A 12,669-nucleotide genomic window follows, 5' to 3' on the forward strand; every position below is an offset into this window, starting at 1 on the left:
CTGGACATGTAAAGTTTTAAATACCCACTTAAAAGAATGGTTCTAATAAAACAATCATTTATAGCAATTACATGATCAAGGGAGAATTTGGAATGGATGCCACTTTGTATGGCCACATTGGGTAGAAGACTGTGGTTCTTTAATAAGCTGTGTTCCATTCTGTGAGTCACTTTAGATACTCATTTTAATTAAGCAATATTTAATTTAATATGTCCCAAATTCAATATAGTAAGTCATAAAAAAAATATCCATTAAGAAAATCCTTTCAGGGTCGCCTGGGTGGCTTAGTTGGCTATGTCAGACTTTGGCTCAGGTCACGATCTCCCAGTTCGTGAGTTCAAGGCCCACATCAGGCTCACTGCTGTCAGCACAGAGACTGCTTCGGATCCTCTCTCTCTCTCTGAGCCTCCCCTGCCTGTGCTCTCGCTCTCTCAAAAATAAATAAGCATTAAAACCTATCATTTAATGCCAAAGAGTCCTTTTAGAAACCACAAAGATTATTTCTATTTTACGGCTATAGTGTGCTCTTACAGACACAAATTCGTTCCCAGAATGCAAATCGACAAGTGACCTGGGGTTAAGTTTTACATTAAAATGTGTGCAGCAGAAGTCGTGTAATAGAAATTAGAGGCAAAGGACTTAGTCGTGCTCCGCATGCCAAGAACTAGCGTCTGGCTGGTCATGTCAGTGTGACAGCACGTCCATGTGTGTGTTTGCAAGGATGAGAGCTGTTGGCTGACAGTGGAAGGAAGGAGAATTCACCTCCTTTCCAAGTCAGACTGTCCCAAATGATGACACTTCCTGACTTGGGATTCTACGAGTTTGAATGTAGGTGGATTTGGTGTAAACTGTTAGAAAAAAAAAAAAAAACAAAACAGGTGACACAGACGTGGGAAAAATGAAACTAGACATCTTACTAAAGTAGAAAATTATGAGGCAGCACGGAATTCCATGAGCACATCTACTTCCCAAGCCTCGGCTCTCCAGAGCCAGTACAATCTCACTGCATTGTTCCTCTTTACCGTCCAAGACATTCTTGTGTCTGAGAATCATCAGTCTGAGGGCAAGATCTACATACTTCAGATTATTTGAATTTAGAGGATTATGACTATCACGCACACAGGGGCCAAAAGTTTTTATTCCGAGTGTCCTTGCCAACAGTTGGGAAAAGGCCGCCTTGCTCTCTATTAACAAATCCTCAGAGGGGAGAACTCCCCCGTAACATAGCTGTCTGTCAAGGGAGACTGCCTAAAAACCCATCATAAGCATCTCAGAAATGCTATTTCCCATATACCGACCAATGCTACTGATGGCTGTGTTCTCTGAGAAACTGCTAAGGAGAAATTTTAACAACTATTGGACTTGCAAGGAAGGGCTCCCTTCTCGTTGCTCTAGGAGACGAAGCCTCTCCAATCCGGGTTCAAAAAATCCAGACCATCCTATGACGTGCTGCCTTCAAACACGCTCAGTAGTCCAAAGGTGACGGGGTCACCTCATGAAAATAAAGTCCCGGGTGCATGAAAGAGACAGCCTTCGTGGGGGAGCAGAGAAGTAGTTACAGCCAAGAGGAAGGATGGGTTGAAGGCACGCAGGATGGGTGTTGAAGAACTAGGAGGAGTTCGTTGGGTTAAGAGGGTTGGGAGATGGAGATGACATTTCAAAGGCGGCGTTGACTGTGTGACAGGTGATGGCCGAATAAGGTGCCTCCTTGGATTACAGGGTGGGGGGGGGGGAGGGGAGAGGACAGGAATGAGCCTAGAGACGACACTGTTGCCAGTGCCATAAAGGAGGGCCCTCGAGGTCCTGCCAGAACGTGACCGTTACCCTGATGGAAATGATGACACACGAATTCTGAGTCGGGGGTGTGGACACGATCAAATGTGCATTTTAGATACAGCACTGGCAGCATCTGGAGCATGGATCAGGGTAAGGCTTGGGGCTTGCAGCGTGCCAAGAACTGGTTAAGATAAACTAACAAATTAACGTATGTAAAACAGAAGTACTGATGCATGCTACACCATGAATGAACCTTGAAAATACTGTATGTAAAAGAAACCAGTCACAAAAGGCCAGATACGGTATGATTCCACGCATATATGAGATATCTAGAATAAGCAGTCCGATGGAGACAGAAAAGCACATTGGTGGTTGCCAGGGGCTGGAAGAGGGAAGAACAGGGAATGGGGTCTCCTTCTGGAGTGACAAAGCATTCTAGAAAGTCCTAGGGGCGCCTGGGTGGCTCAGTCGGTTAAGCGTCCGACTTCAGCTCAGGTCATGAGCTCATGGGTTCGTGGGTTCGAGCCCCGCGTCGGGCTCTGTGCTGACAGCTCGGAGCCTGGAGCCTGCTTTGGATTCTGTGTCTTCCTCTCTCTCTGCCCCTCCCCTGCTCTCTCTCTCTCTCTTTCTCTCTCAAAAATAAACTTTAAAAAAACAAAAAAGAGTTGGGAAGGAAAAAAAAGTCCTGATAGTTGTACAACATTGTGAAGGCACTAAACACCACTGAATTGTACACTTTATTTTTTATTTTCATTTTAGAAGTTGTTTTTTTTAATTGAAATTTTAGTTAACATGCAGTGCAATATTAGTTTCAGGAGTAGAATTCAGTGATTCATCACTTACATACAACACCTAGTGCTTATCACGACAAGTGCCCTCCTTAATACCCATTACCCTGAATGAAGGGTACCCTTTAAAGTAGTGACAATGGTGACTTTTACTTCAAAAATCATTACATCTTTGTAAATCTAATCATTCAAGACCCACATAAGTGAACCTTCTTAGCCTGGGAGCATGACCATCTGTCCTTCCCTCCTTCCTACCCTCTGACACCCCCCTCCGCCTCCTTTTCTTTATTCCCAGCTTGCGAGAGACCTTGGACAAAGTCAAGCAAACCCCGCAGTCCTCACTGTCTTCTGCAAAATGGGATGTGCACGAACCTGATCGTCTTATAAATTTTTCGGCTCTAATGACTGAAGGACAACTTACTGGGATGACGTAGGGCTTATGCAGGGGACACCTCCAGCAGAGAGCGGGCACAGGGCATGAGAGCCCCCCTTCCTCCAAAGTGTCTGCAACTGTTCTAGCCGGTGAGGTGATCTGCTGAAGATTTTTAAGAGTCTGTCCGTGTCCTCTGAAAGTTCTACAAGGCAGCAGCAGTTAGAAAGGAAGCTAATAACCTATTCTTCTAAGGTAAAAAAAAAAACAAAACAAAACAACCCACAAAATGTATTTTTCCTTGGTTTTTAATTAAAATTGACCTTTCTGAATCTATGGCTGGAGGCAGCTATAGTAATGAAAAACGATGTCATTTACTGGTGATACTAACAGTGTGGCAGTACGATGAAAAAGGTTACAATCATCATAGAATTCCTAGGTCTCTGCACACCATCTAATTGTTGGGGCGAGGTCGGGGGGGTGGGGGGAGATACAGATTGAGAGACATTATAATCACACTTGAGCCAAGGACTGACCCAACCTCATCTGAAACCCATTTGGGGATTCTCGGGAATTCAGTCTCAGCTTTTCCTTTAATTCTTCCCAACAACCGGAAAAGCCAGGGGGAAAGGGTTCGTTCCGCCCAAAGGAGATGGAATTTTGACACTAGGGGTCACCAGCCTCTTAAACTGTGAATAAGAGGAGACCAGTGCCTCTCCCAAGGGGTGGGTGGGAAGGAAGGAAGGAGAAAGGCTGGGAGAAGGAGGAAGGTGAAATTTCGGGAGGCATAAAAGAAACTGACTTTTCTTCTTCAAAGAAGGTGGGGGTGGGGATGGAGGAGGCGGGAGTGTGTCTATGGAAATGCCTCTGAATGGCTAAGTGCCTCGGAGCCTTCTCCCTAGAATCCAGAATGTTTTCTTCTGACACTGAGGAAGAAAGAGGCTGCTTCCTTTTTCTTCCTCAGCAAGTCAACCATACTGAATGCCAGATGCAGGGGCGCCTCCAGGAAAGGAACAACCTTCTAAGGGACACGTGAAGAAAAGCTCTGCTGAACTGGGATTAAGCTATTTCTCTAAAACTCCTCCTGTATTTTGGATTACCCCAAACTCGGGGTGCAGGAAGTGATTATATCCAGAATAAGAGATACCCATAAGTGTAGTGACTACAGTGTAGACTTGAATTGTTAAGCAGAATGAGAGCCAGTGCTGGGGTTCATGTCGGGAACACTTCATAACAGGTGTGTGGGGGCTTTTGGTTTGGTTTTGGGTTTTTTTTTTTACCATGTTATTAAACTCCCTACCCCTCCCCTCCGGCCTGGTTAATTACTTACAAGCACTGTGACAGGTGTCCTCCAGCTTTTTCAACACACAAGCAAATACGCAGCTCCTTGTGCCACGTTTTGTACCCACTTCTGAGTGAGTGCTTACTGGTGTGCATGGACCATCCACCCCGTTTGCTTTGCACAAAACCCTAAGGACGTGAGTGCTATAGCGAGCCCCATTTTTATAGACAGGCAAACTAATGCTAGAGAAGTTAAGTGACTGCTCAAAGTCACTCAGCCTTAGAGATATCAAGTCTATGCCAGACCTGGGATCTTAACTGTTATGCCAACACACGGCATCTACCTTATGTCAAATGATACAAAACTAGCTTGTTTTTTTTTTGTTGTTGTTGTTGTTTTTTAATGTTTATTTATTTTTGACAGAGAGAGACAGAGCATGAGCAGGGGAGGGTCAGAGAGAGAGGGACACAGAATCAGAAGCAGGCTCCAGGCTCTGAGCTGTCAGCACAGAGCCCGACGCGGGGCTCGAACTCACGGACCGCAAGATCGTGACCTGAGCCGAAGTCAGATGCTCAACCAACTGAGCCACCCAGGCGCCCCTAAACTAGCTTGTTTTTAATGGCTGCATGGTATTACATATAAAGAATACTCCAAATTTTATTTAACCTATTCTCTTACTGAGGGGCATTTAGGCTGCCCCCAGGTTTTCTCTACATAAATTCTGCTCTGGTGAATTTCTGTTGCACAGCAGTAGATAGACTTGCTATGTTAAAAGTCGCTATGCTTTTTTTTTTTTTTTTTAACGTTTATTTTTGAGAGACAGAGTACGAGTGGGGGTGTGGGGCAGAGAGAGAGGGAGACACAGAATCCGAAGCAGGCTCCAGGCTCTGAGCTGTCAGCACAGAGCCCGACGCGGGGCTCGAACCCATGAACCATGAGATCATGGCCTGAGCCGAAGTTGGTCGCCCAACTGACTGAGCCACCCAGGCACCCCAAAAGTAGCTATGTTTTAAGTTTGGATAGATACGACCCTCCTAAACAGCCGACATAAACCTAAACTTCCAGTAAGAGTGTAGGAGAAGGCTCTTTTTGCCACACCTTCCCAAGCATCAGACATCACAGGTCATTTTAATTTTTGGCGACTGATAGATGAAAATTGAATCCAATAGTCATTTTCCTTGATCGTAAGCAAAGGTATTTTGATGCTTATTAGCCATCTGTATTTCTTACGTGACTGTTCATATCCTCCCCACACTTTTCTGTTCCATTGTCTTTCCTTACTGATTTGTGGGAGCTCTCTATAAATTCTGAACACAACACTATACATGTTTCATATACTTTAATTTCATTTATAGTTTCTTTTGCCATAATTTCACAAAACTGAATTTGTTAAACGTTTTAAGACTCCAGGGTTCCTTGTCATGCTTCTAAAGACCTTCCCCACAACTATAAAAAATATATTGCTTTATATTTCCTTCTAGAATTTTATAGATTTGAAATGCAGTGTGTGGCATGAACCGGAGATCTAAATATATATTTTCCCAAAGAGATTGCCAGTTGACTTAACACTATGGTTGAGCCTTGAACAACAGGGGTTTGAACTGCAGGATGCACTTATACACAGATTTTTTTTTTTTAAATAAATACCCTGGAAAATTCTTTGGGGATTTGCAACAATTTGAAAAAAACTCACAAACAACATGTGTGACACTAATCATCTCCTCATGAGCAGCTCATCTCTCTGGCAAAGTGCATATCACAGTAAAAAACTGATCTCTCATGGTCCTCCCTAAGTTTTAGGGGGAATCAAGAGTTACATGTAGATTTTTTACTGCATGGGAGGTTGGCAACTGTAACTCCCCTGTTGCTCGAGGGTCAGCTATAGATATTAAATAGTTCATCCTCTCCTACTGATCTGAAAAGTTTTATCTTCATACTAAATTCTCATGCACACATAGATCTATTTATAGGTTCTCCGTAGCATATTATAAAATCTAGTAGGGCAAATGCCCCCCAATTGTTTCTTTTTAAATAAATTTCTGTGCCATTTTTGCTTATTCTTTTATATGAACTTTAGAAGCAACTTGTCAAGCTTTAAAAAGAAATTCTAGGGGGACTTTATTGGAATTGCATAGAAGTGTTACATTAATTTGGAGAAAACTTGCTTTATAATACTGAGTTCCCAGCCAGAAGTGGAATGTATCTCCTTTTATTAACACCTCTGCCTACACTTCAGTAAAGTTTTAGTTTGTCTCCTACACATTTTTTGTCAACTGTACTTTCTTAGTTTTACAGATTGTGATGCAGTTGTGAGAGGTATCATTTTTTCCCAGAATACTGTGTATGTGGTGAATGCTATCATATAGGAAAAATATTTATTTTTCTTGATTCATATTCTTTCTTTTTAATTTTTTAAAAAAAATTTTTTTAACGTTTATTTATTTTAGAGACAGAGAGAGACAGACAGAGTGCGAGCAGGGGAGGGGCAGAGAGAGAAGGAGACACAGAAGCCGAAGCAAGCTCCAGGCTCTGAGCAAGAGGTCAGCACAGAGCCTGATGCGGGGCTCAAACCCACGAGCCATGAGATCATGACCTGAGCCGAAGTCGGACACTCAACCGACTGAGCCACCCAGGCGCCCCTCATTCCCTGTAACTTCTAAATAGACTTTTGTTCTAATTATGATTTTATTCTTTAACTCAGAGTTTTAAAAATGTTCATACAAAAAAGCATACATGAATATTCACAGCTTCATTACTCATAATAACCAAAAGGTGGAAATAACCCAAATGTACATCAATGGATGAATGGATTTAAGAAAGTGTTACAGTCACACAAAGGAGGGGCACCTGGGTGGCTCAGGTAGTTAAAAGTGTGCGACTCTTGATTTCGGCTCAGGTCATGATGTCACGGTTCATGACTTCGAACCCTGCGTCAGGCTCTGTGCTGACAGCGTGGAACCCGCTTGGGTTTCTCTCCCTCTCTCCCTCTGCCCCTTCCCTGCTAACGTTTTGTCTCTCTTTCTCAAAATCAACTTTAAAAAGTCTACTATACTCACATAATGGAATGTTACTGAGCCATGAAAAGAAATCAAATTCTGATTCGTGTTACAACATATATGAACCCTGAAAACAAGCTACGTGAAAGAAGCCAGATACAAAAGGACACATATTCCACGCCTCCGATTATGTGAACTGTCTACAGTAGACAAATATTATAGAAGGCGGGACATGGCTGCCAAGGGCTGGGGACAGCAGTGAGTGGGAAGGGAAGACTAGTGGGTTCAGGACTCTGTTGGAGGTGATAAAAATGTCCTGAAATCACATAGTGTTTATGGTCGCATAATTCTGCGAAAATACTAAAAAAACCACTGAACTGTACACTTCCAAAGGGTGAATTTTAGGGGGTATGAGTTGTATCTTTTTATGTTTGTTTAGTTTTGAGAGAGAGGGAGAGAGAATGAGTGGGGGAGGGGCAGAGGGAGACAGAGAGACACAGAATCGGAAGCAGGCTCCAGGCTCCAAGCTGTCAGCACAGAGCCCGACGCGGGGCTCGAACTCACCGACCGTGAGATCACGACCTGAGCCCAAGTCGGACGCTCGACTGACTGAGCCGCCCAGGCGCCCCGGGGAAGAGGAGCATTTTAAAACTTTAAAAAGTTGCTAGACCTGGTTAAGACTGTCCTTATCGCTGACATCTGGTATTACTGGATCTTATTTGAAGAACCTGGACTACGTATGGCACCTAACTTGTAACATGCACAGATTTTCTCTGGGGCCTGGTCCATAATCGATCTTTGTGACACAGGAGTGCCTGAAAAGAAGACGTGCCCTCCTTGTGCTGGCTATTCAAGTTTGCTAATGGAGTTACTAACATTTTCTACACGCTTTCTTTTGTTATGGGGTCTCTGGACAACTTCTGAGAGAGACACTATGACTGTGTTTTTTCACAAGTACTGTAATATTTTATTTTACTAAGCTTCTATTTAAATTCCTGTTGACATACAATGTCGTATTGGTTTCAGGTGTACAATATAGTGATTCAACACTTCCAGACATCACCTGGCGCTCATCACAAATGCCCCCCCTTAATCCCCACCATCGATTTAACCCATCCCCCACCCACTTCCCCTGTGGTAACCATCCGCGTGTTCTCTTTAATTAAGATTCTTACTGTCATATTAAAAAAAAAATTTATTTATTTTTGAGAGAGAGAGAGAGTGAGTGAGGAGGGGAGGGGCGGGGTGGGGGGGACAGGGGATCTGAAGCAGGCTCTTGGCTGACAGCAGACAGCCCAGTGCGGGCCTCGAACTCACAAACCGCGAGATCATGACCTAAGCGGAGGTTGGACACTCAACTGACTGTGCCACCCAGGCGTCCCTTACTGTAATATTTTAAGTAAACATAATGCACTTTGGATAAATAATGTCACTAATCTAGTAAAGTTCTACATTTTCTCCGGCAAACTGGCTTCTGAATGCAACTTTTCCCAGCTCCTTTTGTATATTCTCCATCAGTTTCACTTACAAGGAACACATCACCCTACTGTTGAAAAAAAAACGTCCAGAGATTCATGTGCAAACTCCCTGCCAAGTTCGGTGCCACAAAAGAGGGTCGTAGGTGGCACAGGCAATCAATAAAGATCACAAATAAGGACAATTAAAATCAACAAGTAACTCAGACTAAAACAAAAATCACAAGGAAAGAAATCACACCTAAAATTGGGCATTTAGAATCCCTACCATGTGATTTAGTGACAGAAACTAAACACTCTGGTGTGGCCTAATGGAAAAGAAAAACTACTGTCATTTTTTTTTTTTTTTTTTTCCTGTTTAGGAGCTGATGCCCTGAATCCTGGAAACTGCAGGTTCATTCCGAGGGCAGGCCTCATGTGATGTTTAAAGGGGAAAAAAAATTAACCTTGTGCACACCTCCTATATTCAAGATCATTAATGAAAAGCCAGAATGTTTAATTTGCTCTGATGTTTCTGCTTTCTGTCATTTTTGTATAGTTAACAGGATCATAATTTAAGTAAGTCACACATTGTAAATAACCTGGCTATATTATTCGCTCCTCCTTAGTAATTAGACCACCTTTTGTTACAGAGAATCCTATAAACCATTTAACCATGAGTGGTTGTAAACTGCTCGTATTAAAAATTGGGTGCTCCCTCTCCTAAGCCGAATGGCACCAAGGAAGCCACGTACCTTTTTGTTTTGTCTCTACATCACTTTCATTTTACTGGAGTTTCTGGAATCGATTTGATAATTTGATCATTTCAATACAGGCATAAAGAGCTACCATAAAAAACTTTTGGAAGAAAGCGGTCCCTACCGACCCTGTCGCTTTATATCAGTGCAGAGGAGAGGGGAGTGTTGCACGGATTTGTAATCTACTCTCCAACCCGTTTCTCCAGCCTTTTTCGAAGATGATAAAACCATTTGGCACAGCAAGAACTATGGAAGTATTTTAACAAAGAAAACAACGAAGAAAAAAAAAAAAACCCGGTCGTCTCTCCAGTTTCACAAGGAGAGCAAAGCAACCTGCAGCTTTGTGTTATTTGAGATTACTTGAAATGCCGATCGGTCAGGATGTTAAAATCAAGCCTGCAAAAATCATGCTAAGACTCCCAGTCTTAGAATAAAGGACACTCGCAAAGAGGAGGAATCCTTTTTACCCAAACGTAGAGGAAGTGTGGAGACTATTTTGCTTTTATTGTAGTAAAAAATACATAGCATTAAATTTATCATCTGAACCATTTTCAAGCGTACTGTTCAGTTGTGTGAAGCATATTCACATTGTTGCACAAGAGATTGTACTATTTTGGTTACTTTAAATATTTCAGACACTCATCTGAACGATACGGTATCTGTGCATTTGTGACTGGCTTATTTTGTTCAGCGTAATAATGTCTTCGAGGTTCATCCATGTCATAGCAGGTCTCAGAACTTCCTTATTTTGAAAGGCTTAATAAGATTCTGTTGTATGTATAAACCACATCTTCTTTAGCCATTCATCTGTCAACGAACATTTGGGTTGCGGTGTTCAAACACCTCTTCAAAACCCAGCTCTAGGGGCACCTGGGTGGCTCAGTCCATTAAGTGTCCGACTTTGGCTGAGGTCATGATCTTACATTTCGTGGGTTCGAGCCTCCCATTGCGCTCTGTGCTGACAGCTCAGGGGCCTAGAGCCTGCTTCAAATTCTGTATCTCTCTCTCTCTCTGCCCCTCCCCCACTTGCACTCTGTCTCTCTCTCTCTCAAACATAAAAACAAACAAACAAACAAAAAACCACAACAGCTTTCAATTCTTTTGGGTATACACCCAGGAATGGAATTGATGGATCACGTGGTAATTCTTTCAGGTTTTTGAGGAAACTCCATACTATTTTCCATAATGGCTGCCCCATTTTACATTCCCAACAACAATGCACAAGGGTTCCAATTTTCCACGTCCTCACCAAATGCTTGTTTCTTTCTTTCTTTCCCTTTTCTTTTTCTGATAGTTGCCATGCTAATGCACGTTAGGTGACGTCTCATTGTGGTTCTGATTTCCGTTTCTTTCGTGATTAGTGATGTTGAGCATATATATATATATATACATATATATATATATATATATATATGTATATATATATATATAAATCTTCTTTGGGGAACTGGCTATGCAGATCCTTTATCCATTACTTAAACAGGTTATTTGGTTTTTTGTTGTTCAGTTGTAGAAGCTCCTTATATTCTTGATGTTAGCCCCTTATTAGATACATAATTTGCAAATATGTTCTCTCATCCCACTCTGTTGATTGTTTCCTTTGATGTACACAAGTTTTTAAGTTTATTGGAGTCCCGCTTGTCTATTTTTGCTTTTGTTGTCTGTACCTTTGGTGTCATATCCAAGACATCATTGCCAAACCCAATGCGCTAACGCTTTTCCCTTTGTTTTCTTTTAGGGGTTTTATTTCTTCAATCCACATGAGTTATTTTTAAAGGTAGACCAGAAACTACAAAACATTATGTTGTCTGATATCAGAACACATTGCTGACAGAATCAGTTCACTATATCTTATCCTCATTATGCTTTCAACTCCAGGTTTCTAAATTAAGTGGACTGATGTGGTTAAGACTATGACAATTACAGTTAGGAAAAATATGCTTTTTCGGGGGTACAGTCAAGAAATAATCAAAGAAGTTTATTCTGCTAGCTAGCAAACTAGAACAGTACATAAAACAGTACTTTCAAGGGGCGCCTGGGTGGCTCAGTCGGTTGAGCGTCAGACTTCGGCTCGGGTCATGATCTCATGGTTCGTGGGTTCGAGCCCCGTGTCGGGCTCTGCGCTGATAGCTCAGAGCCTGGAGTCTGCTTCTGATTCTGTCTCTCCCTCCCTCTCTGCCCCTCCCCTACTCACGCTGTCTCTCTCAAAACAAACAAACATAAAAATAAAACATTAGAAAAACAAACAAAACAAAAAAAACCAGTACTTTCATATCTCCTATCAACGGCAAAAGTATCCCAAAGATCCAAAATGGGCTGTAATCCTAAATGACAGATTTCTACAGATAAGAGTTTGGAAGGGAACCGCTTTTTTACCTTTCACTACACTACCAACCGAGTTGTAAGCAAAGGAGCAGAGCAGAGTGGAAAAAACTGGAGTAGGCTGAGAAGACACGGGCTGGATCTATCCACACCTGGAAAGACTCTCGAGGGCTTTGTGGGACCCTCCCATCCCCATCTTTCCCACCCAACCCTCCCTCATTTGTTTTTAACCTGTTGAATCAAGCAAAAATAAAAAAGGACAAAGGAAAATCACTGTTTGAGCTCCTCCCAGGATTAAAATTCAATTTCTTCAATTAAGGGAGGAACCAACATAATTCTTCATCTGTTCTCTGACTTTTCATATATGCCTTCCCAAATCCATTTTCAGATTTTTTTTTTTTTTTTTTTTTTTAAAGATTTTACTTTTAAGTAATCTCTCCACCCAATGTGGAGCTCGAACTCAAAATCCGGAGATCAAAAGTCACATGTGCTACCAACGGAGCCAGCCAGGCGCCCCTTCCCAAGTCCATTTTGGAAAGTAAATGTGCCATAAATCAATTCGTACGGGAAAACAAAAGCTGCAAAAAACTGTCTGCCCCAGGGTATATATTCCTAAATATACTTAAATATACAAAATACTACTTTGATAATCAATACTATTTATCTAGAACGCCTTCCCTATGTGCCTTGGCATAAAACTGACCACACAATGGTTACAGGAGCTGAAGAAATGCAACTTAAAAGAATCTGCCCTTGAAAATTTAACCGAACGCCACGGTCCTATGTAATAAGTGATACAAAGCTTTTTAACTAGTAAGATAGCAATGCGGTAATCAGCAATGGAACAGAAATGGGCCCCTTCCTGTGTGTAAAGAGAACACTGCACAGTCACTTCGAGAGACAGAATGGTAAACCGTACTGAG

General features: G+C 42.2%; 1 protein-coding gene across 3 annotated transcripts in view; it reads right to left on the reverse strand.

The window, feature by feature from the left end:
* The window catches only part of JAZF1 (JAZF zinc finger 1), a 340,087-nt gene that overhangs the window by 192,748 nt on the left and 134,670 nt on the right, over window positions 1–12,669 (reverse strand). The window contains exon 1 of one of the 3 annotated variants that reach the window (XM_042968835.1): window positions 2,986–3,139. The exons of the other annotated variants lie outside the window; for them this stretch is intronic. The gene's annotated coding sequence lies outside the window, so the exon portion shown is untranslated. Of the gene's footprint in view, window positions 1–2,985; window positions 3,140–12,669 lie in introns of those variants that run through there. 3 annotated transcript variants of the gene reach the window in all.

The sequence above is a fragment of the Panthera tigris genome, chromosome A2 (assembly GCF_018350195.1).
Source record: "Panthera tigris isolate Pti1 chromosome A2, P.tigris_Pti1_mat1.1, whole genome shotgun sequence".
NCBI classification, from domain to species: domain Eukaryota; kingdom Metazoa; phylum Chordata; class Mammalia; order Carnivora; family Felidae; genus Panthera; species Panthera tigris.